Source organism: Hevea brasiliensis, chromosome 6 (genome assembly GCF_030052815.1).
Source record: "Hevea brasiliensis isolate MT/VB/25A 57/8 chromosome 6, ASM3005281v1, whole genome shotgun sequence".
NCBI classification, from domain to species: Eukaryota; Viridiplantae; Streptophyta; class Magnoliopsida; order Malpighiales; family Euphorbiaceae; genus Hevea; species Hevea brasiliensis.
In genome coordinates this window covers 99,178,008-99,186,991 of record NC_079498.1, presented here as the reverse complement: position 1 = coordinate 99,186,991, position 8,984 = coordinate 99,178,008, and the positions used below count along the sequence as shown (strand labels likewise).

At 34.5% G+C, this 8,984-nt stretch overlaps 2 non-coding genes across 2 annotated transcripts; one reads left to right on the top strand and one right to left on the bottom strand.

Moving 5' to 3' along the window:
• The first annotated feature begins 415 nt into the window (after positions 1-415).
• LOC131181266 (small nucleolar RNA R71) lies at positions 416-522 on the top strand. Its single transcript, XR_009149892.1, has one exon. It is a non-coding gene; the product is annotated as a small nucleolar RNA R71 (small nucleolar RNA).
• Positions 523-7,262: 6,740 nt separating this feature from the next.
• LOC131181040 (small nucleolar RNA R71) lies at positions 7,263-7,369 on the bottom strand. The gene has a single exon (XR_009149667.1). It is a non-coding gene; the product is annotated as a small nucleolar RNA R71 (small nucleolar RNA).
• Between the last annotated feature and the right edge of the window lie 1,615 nt (positions 7,370-8,984).

Below are 8,984 nucleotides of genomic sequence, written 5' to 3'. Positions count from 1 at the left end.
TTCCTCCATCCAAGGTTGTAAGTATTTGAGTATAGATTGTTAAGCTGCCTCTAGTTGAAGTTCCCTCCGTTATTCACGTGGGTTTATTGAAGTCGTAACATTTTGAAGTCATGTTGTTGCAGTGTTGGTTGCTTGTTCCCACAGTGTTAGCTTGCATTCTGTTGAGCCTCTTTGTGAGCTGATAAAATTGAGCATTTATCATGCTTAGGGAATCCACTTCTAGGATCCCTACTATTCTCCTTGTGTTCCCCCTTTCATTTGACCACTCGTAGTTATGATACGCGACCCTCTCCAGAAGTTTAAGTGCTTGTGTTACCGTTTTCTCTATTAGATCACCTTCTGCAGCTGAACCTACTGTGCTCCTTGTAGAGGGTATTAGCCCATTGTAAAATTCTGAACTAGGAGCCAATCCTCTATGCCATGGTGTGGATATTCCCTCTGTAGGTCTTTATACCTCTCCCATGCGTCATAGAGTGATTCACCTTCCTTTTGTCTAAAGGTGTTGAGTTCAACCCTTAACTTTACTGTAATATCCCTCACCCGTCTATAGTGTAGTCAAGCAAGGTGTGCTACATTCGGTGCCGGAGCACCCTATCTTGTCTTGTCGTGTACAATATTAATTTAATGTCTATTTAATTATATTATCTTACATGTAGAAATTTTTTTTTTCTTTATTCCATTTCATTTTTATGGAGATCCAGATAGAGTCTCTTTTATTTTATTCAGTGCATGGTAGGTTCCACTGTTACCTATTAAAAACATTTTATATCTATTTTATATTCTCATATATCATCTCGTTGCTTATATCAATTTTCATGCATTATATCATATTATAACTCATATAATTTTTCAAGGAAATAAATTCATTTCATTCATATAAACTTCATACATTCATATAAAATTTGTATAAAATAATTTATAATTTATTTACATTCACAAAATGATGTACATAGTTTACTTACGTACAATAACCAAAATGCAAAAACCTAAATATACATGAGCCCTACCAAAATGACTGATGAGGTGACCGACACTCTAGCAGATCTGATCATCTCTCTATCCGCGCTCTACTGCTACTGCTGGTAGTGGTGGTAGTCTTCTGTATCTACGCGAGGAAACAATCCATCGCGCTAAGCATTTCTACTTAGTGGTGCAATAATTTGAAATAAAAATAACTAAATAAATGAAATATTTATTCCACGTATAACTTTATAAAGAAATATAGTGTAATACCCTCACTGTAGCAATTCAATACATTCTACTGTTCAGGTGACTGGTGCCGGTCCGGACAGCTAGAACGTCTGGAAAAATATCATTACTAAAGTGAGGAGTCATAATTAACTCAAATAATAATAAGAAAAATTTAGGAAAAATCTTAGAAATAAAATACAACCAAGTTAAATGAGCCGGTGCCCTAGCGATGGGCAACCTAGTGGGAAGTTGCGGTCATCGCAGCTAGGAGCTCTAAACCCAAGAGAAAATTCATGAAATAATTTTTGAGACTCCAGAAAAGAGTCATTGAGGTTTTGATGGCATTAGAATGCCAAGAAAATACTTAGAAAATTTTTGAAATCAGCACAGACGATTTTGGCTCTTTAAGCCAAACTGAGGGCATTTTGGTCATTTCGTCTTTAGAGATGACTTTTGGCCAACTTGCCCAGTTAAATAAAAAATTATTATGATATAAAATATGAATAAATATTACTAAATATTTAATTAGAAATTAGTAAAAGAAATGAGAAAATAAATTGAAATTAAATTAGATTTATGACCTAAGCATGATGCAATTAAAAAGCAACACCCAATCACAATTTGAAAAATTAAATAAAGGGATAAAAATGAAATAAAAATGAGATAAAAACAAAACCAAACAGCGATCTTCCTCATTTCCTTCTTATGGCCGAAAATCTCTCATCTCTCTCTTCTATGAAAAATTTCTTCATTCTCTCTTAATTTTCATTGATTTCCCTCCACAAAACCCTAAACCTCCTTCATTAAAACTTGTCTATACCACTTGGGAAGGTGTTTGGTTGCCAAGAAAGCCAAAGAAAGTTAAGAAATTTGGAGTGAAAAAATTCTGCTCACAAGGTTAGTGACTAATCTCTCTTCTTTTCTCTCAATATATGTGTAAGGATTTGATTTAGATTAGGAATTACAAGAAATTGAAAAGAAAATCATAAGTTATGTACCCCTCTAATTTTGGCAGCCTTATGGTACCTTAGGGTATCAAGGATAAAATTGAATTATAGTTGTAAATGGAAGCAATTGAACATGAATTTTATGGATTAATGCATTAATTGTGTGTGTATGAAGAATTATAGTTGTTGGAGTTAGGGTTTGGGGCACAAAATTTGGATTTTGCTCATGTATTGGTGAATGTAAGTTCTAATGGTCAATTAGTGACCATTTGGCTGAGTATAATGAGGAATTGAAGTGAATTGTAGCTTAGGATTTGAGGTTGGGTATGCTGCCTTGAGTGACCTACAGGACTGAATGTGAGTCCAGCAAGTTTGGGCAGCTATAACTTGAGTTTTGTAGGTTCAATTGGTGCAAGGCCAAATTGGACATAAAATTAGACACATAATGGCACAACTTTGATGAAGGAACCCTATCCAGAAAGAAAACTTAGGATGCCCTAAAAATTGACCACATCTGGGTAACTTATATTCTGCCTGGGCAAAATGACCAAATGAACAATGTTAATTCATTTGGTCATAACTCAGTGTAGAAAAGTCTAATTGACCTGAAATTTATATCAATGAAAATCTTAGACAATTTAGAATAACTTTTATGTTGAACACAAACTCTAATTCTGGATTTAACCAAATGAAATTATTGGCTAAAGTTGAACTACCAAATCTGGCATAATGATATTCTGCCCAGAATTTCTGGGTAGATACCAATCCGGCCAGCCTTGCACAAAATGGCATATCTTAAGCTAGAAAACTCCAAATGGGGTGATTCAAAAAGTGAAATATAACTAGACACAATAAAGAACAACTTTGATTTAGAACAATTGGCCAAATTCTCACTGTAGAATGGCCTAATGTAACAGTGAACTATAGCACCCAAAAACTGAAATTTTGATTTATTCTCCATAAGTTAGAAGTATGGATTGGCAACTAATGCTAACACTTTTGGGAACCAAAATGTGGTAAATTTATGTGATTAGGACTCATGTAACTATTATGCATTGGAAAGTCAATAATTTGACCTAAATAGTAAAATGAATAGTAACCTTACATGTGAAACTTAAAAATTCAATCAATAACTTTGTAATGTGCCCTAGTACACCTAGTAAGATTGGTTTGGATAGGTTGGCATGCTAATGGGGTTCAGTTAACAGTACTGCACAGGGCATTATGTCATTCTGTGATTTTATGGCTTTTAGCCATTTTGATATTATGGTGATACTTGGCCTTGTGCCTAATAATTATTACAACTCATTAGCTGTTCTGTTGCACACCGGGAGATACATATGTGACCGATGGTGTGATGGCCCGAGGTACTTGGTACTCAGTGCCAGTTTACCCATTTATCCAGTCTAATCATCCAGTATAGGTTACTTGGGCAATCAAAAATGGAAGTTGATAAATTTAATGAAATAATGGATATAACAAATACCAAATAAATAATACAACAAATAATTACTAATAATTTGTCTGTATGAGAAATCAACATATACACTGCGTAATTATTTTCTTTTAGTTCTTTTTATTTTATTATTGGCACCACTAAGCATTATTGCTTAGCGTGTTACTTTTTGCCACGCGTAGGTTCTGAAGAGACTGATAGAGAGCCCAATAGACCAAAGACTGGGTGAGGCTATTCACAGTTCTGCATAGTGTCCGTGTCATCTTTCAGACTTCAGTGCATTGGTAGGACACTAGGTCCCATTTTGGTATTTTGTACTATTTGTATTTTGTAATTAAACTTTTATTTTCTCTTGTATAGTTGAAACTCATGTAATATATTTTGGTATTAATGCAAATATTTGTAATTTTTGTTTATAAATGAAAATTGAGTATTTATTTATGATTTGTACATGATTATTATGTGAAATAAATGAATGACAAATAGAAGAATTTTTGAGAAATGGTTGAGAAATATTGAGATTATGTTGATATAATGGAGTTTGAGAATGATTGAAAATGTATTGGAAGTTTTTTTCATAGGTTCCGAAGAACTGTTTTCTCCATTTTTAGCCGGTACTTTGCTGGATTTTCTATAAAATTTTCGAAACCTCAAATGAATTTATAATTTCAATAAATGACTTAAATGAGTTAAATTTCACAAATTGCACTTCATAACCATAAAGAAATAAATTAAGAAAAGATAAAAATAATTGAGATAAAATATGGTGTTCTAGTACACTGTGTGACATATCTTGCTCAGTTATACTGTAGATAGGTAAGGGGTGTCACATATAGATTTCATGAGTTTATAGTCTTTTACATGTTTATAGAACTTTGGAAGTAATTAAGTTAATCAGGATATTTTCTGTTCATTTATTCTATGTTCAGTCTTATTACTCATATCTGTGATCTCTTCATGTAATTATTTAAATTTAAAATGTATTACTGATATCTGTGCCCAAGTAACCTATAACAAATTATAAAGACTGGATACACGAGAGTATACGAGTTAAATATCTGTATGTCTAACATGTATACATCTGTCATGTCAGGCACAAGGCTAGCGGATAGGCATAAAGTCAGAAATAAAATTAGGCACAATGGCCAACGGACAGGCATAAAGCTAGTAGAACAACCATCTTAAACATATATTGTCTACTAATGGTTATTCCTATGGGCAGTACTGTAATCTGTAGTCCCTAATTGGTATACCAATCGATCCATGCTATATAAATAAGTCTAGGTATACTTTGGGCAAATTAATATTATTAGGTATTTATAGTTTCATATCATGTGCTAGTTGTATTTAATAACATTTTCATGTTACTTATGATGGGAACATAAGTCCCATGTTACACTCATTTCATATAAGCATTTTAGGGTAGTTTTGCATCCATTTTGCCTTAATATCTTAGTGTATTTTATGTTTCTAGCTTTATTTTATCTTATTTGTTAACTTTAGAGACTTTATATTTGATTTTTCGTAATTTTGTTATTTTTGATAGGATTTTGTGGCAAATTGAGGATCAATGAGTGCATTAGGAAGTGATTTGAAGAAATTTGGGATTCTTTAAGCATGGAGGAAAGTTGAAGATATCAAGCCTTGAAAGAGCAAACTAGCCGAAATTTGCTTGAGACCTTGCTTAAGGTCATGCTTAGGGTAAAGCGGCAATGCTTAAGGTGCAACACAAGTTAAGCATGAGCAGAAAAGTCCATTTTACTATAAGTCTGCCGAGATTTGCTGAAGGTCTGCTTAACCTTAGCATAGCAAGGCGACCAGAGGCTAAATTGCTAAGAAGCTGCTTAGGGTTAAGCCGAACCCTAAGCAGAATGCCCAGAACATGAATAGTGCTGCTGACTTGGATAATTTTACACCTCATTTCCTATCCACTCCTTGTCTTTTATTTACTTTTAGGGTAACTTTTAGGGACCATATAAATTCATCATTTCCTTATTTTTGCCACAAGAGGAAGGGGAGGAAAAACAAAAAGGAAGGAAAAATTGAATAGAAAGAGAGAGAGAAGACGCCATTCTCTCTAGGAAGAGGAGCTGCTGCACGAGTTTGGAGCTCCAGAAACCAGAGACCTTGGTTCTTCCACCTGGGTTTTCCCATTTCAGTCCTTTTATCATGTTTTTTCTTTATTTTTCCATCTATATTTCTTGTAAATACCATCATGAGTGAGTAATTTCTTTAGATTTCAGAGTTGAGAAATATGTTTTAGATTAATTTGTGGATTTGGATTGGGTATTTCCTTATTTTATATAAATATGAGTTTTGATTCCTTCCTTGTGTGCTTGATTTACTTGCCTAATGTTGGTACCCATTGGGTATTGTGTTAATCTTTGATTGAAGGACCGAAAGGTGAAAGTCATTGATAGTTAATCAAGGATTGGAACTTAAAATCACCTAGATTTAGAAATAAACTAGGACTTTAAGAGGAATTAATTATTGGTTACAAAACTTAATGGGTTTTAAAATAATCAAATACATACGAAAGTAGGTTTGGTTATTTTAGAATACGCTTTGATTTGCTTGAAAAAGATATCAAAGGGATTTAGAATCAATTTCCTTCAAACTCTATTTTCTTTTAAAAATTGGAATGCCCAAGACAAATCCCAATTAATTTATGCATAAACCCCCAACTCTGGAATCACTTTTACCATAATTAGACTTTTGCTTAAATTACCCATTGTTAATTTTAGTTTAATTGCGAGCTAGAATTAGAATTTATTTGTTTGCTCTTTACCCATTTCAATTGGATTAATCAATTTACCTTGCTCATTTACATTTACCATTTATTCATTAATCATTAGCCCAAATAATCGCTTCATTCATAGTTTAGTAATCAAACAGCAAATCCTCGTGGGAACGATACTTGATTCATCACTTTATTACTTGAGACGACCCGTATACTTGCGGATTAGTCACATCAAGTTTTTGGCGCCGTTGCCGGGGATTTGATTTTTGTTTGATATTGAACAATTGTTTGTTTGGTTAATTTGGGCATTTTATTTTATTTTCTTTTTACCATTTTACTTTGAGAATTTGTTTATTTTTGTTTTTCAGGTGCTTTATTTTATGAGAAGGACAAAAAGTGAAGAGATCAATCTATTCTTTGACCCAGAAATAGAGAAGACAGCAAAAGCTTTAAGAGCAGAATCTAAGAGGAGAAAAGCTGAAATTAAAGCTCAACAACAACAAGAAAGAGCACAAGAGCAAGAGCAATTACAAGAAGAAATGGCTGACAACAACAACAACAACAATAACAACCGCTCTGTGAAGGATCATGCCTATCCTAACATTGGAGATTTCATGCCAAGTATCACAAGACCAAGGGTAGAAGCTAATAATTTTGAACTGAAGCCTGCACAAATGGTACAACAAGCACAATTTGGAGGAAATCCAAGTGAAAGTCCACATGTGCATCCGCACACTTTCTTGAGATCAGTGATATGTTGAAGATAAATGGAGTTTCTGATGATGCAATTCGACTCAGATTATTTCCTTTTTCTCTGAAGGACCGAGCTAGAGAGTGGTTACATTCTTTGCCACCGGGTTCTATCACAACATGGGATGAACTTTCTCAAGCATTTTTGGCTCAATATTTTCCACCAAGCAAGACAGCTAAGCTAAGAAATGAGCTGACTTCTTTTAAACCTAGAGATGATGAGAGCTTGTATGAAGCATGGGAGAGGTACAAGGATTTGCAAAGGAGATGTCCACATCATGGGATTCCTAAGTTGATGCTTGTTCAACACTTTTATAATGGAGTTTCACCAGCTATTAGGAGTACAATTGATGCATCTTCTGGAGGTGACCTTATGGAGAAATCTGAAGATGAAGCTTTTTCTGCTCTTGATAAAATTGCTTATAACAACTACCAATGGAGTTGTGAGAGGAATGAGATCAAGAAACCAGCTGGTATGTTTGAGCTTGATGCCATGAATATGATTAATGCTAAGTTTGATGCTTTGACAAGGAAGATGGACAAGTTAAGTATGAAAGTAGATTCTTCAGCCGGAGGTTCTAGTAATTCACTAGAAATTGAGTCAAATGTCAATTGTGCAGCAGATTTTTCTGCACTTAATCAAGATTTTTCAAGTGAGCAAGTGGATTATGTAGGGAACTACAATCAAAGACCAGGTGGTAACCCATTTTCTGCAACTTATGATCCAGCATGGAGAAACCACCCACATTTCTCTTGGGAGGTAGACAAGGGCAAAATCAGAATTTTCAAAGAACCTTCGGATATCAACAAAATCGAATTTTCAGAGAATAGAGGTCCCCCTCCTGGAATTTCTAAACCTCAAAATGTACCTGCTCCACCTCTACCACAACAAGCACAACTAGACAAGACAGCTAGATTGGAATCTATGATTGAAACTCTACTTGTGAGCCATCAAAGTCAACAAGAAATGATTTCTCAATTGGCATCTAAAGTGGATCAAATGGCAACACACAACAAGATGTTAGAGAATCAAATAGCTCAACAAGCTAGCTCTTCAAGTAACAAAGCATTTGGGAAGCTTCCTAGCCAACTAGAAAATTCAAGGGAGCATTGCAAGGCTATTACATTGAGAAGTGGAAAAATATTGGAGAATGGGGATAAAAATATTGAAGAGAAAGTTGAAGAAAAGAAAAGCAGAGAAGGAGATGAACAAACTGAAGTTGAAGTTAGAATTGAAGCTGAGAAAGAAAATTCAGTGGAAGAAAAAGGAAGTAAGGAGAGGGAGAGCAAAGAAGAAGAGCCCAAATATGTTGCACCTAAAGCCTACATGCCACCTTTACCATTCCCACAAAGGTTTCAGAAAGCAAAATTGGATAAACAATTTGGGAAGTTTTTGGAGGTATTGAAGTCTTTGCATGTGACTATTCCTTTCACTGATGCCTTAGCACAAATGCCTTCTTACGCTAAATTTTTGAAGGAGATTTTATCTAACAAGAAGAAATTGGAGGAATTTGAGACTGTAGCTCTCACGGAAGAAAGCAGTGCCATTTTGCAAAATAAGCTTCCACCCAAACTGAAAGATCCTGGGAGTTTCTCCATACCTTGTCACATTGGGGATATCAGTATAGATAAGGCTTTATGCGATATTGGAGCCAGTGTTAGTCTGATGCCATTGTCTATCTATGAGAAAATGAAGATTGGAGAAATGAAGCCTACTACCATATCACTACAGTTAGCAGATAGATCTATTAAATTTCCAATTGGAATAGTTGAGAATGTTCCTCTGAAAGTTGAGAAATTTTTCATACCAGTGGATTTTGTGGTATTGGAAATGGTGGAGGATGTACACATTCCTATTATTCTTGGTAGACCTTTCCTTGCTACTGCTGGAGCTGTGATT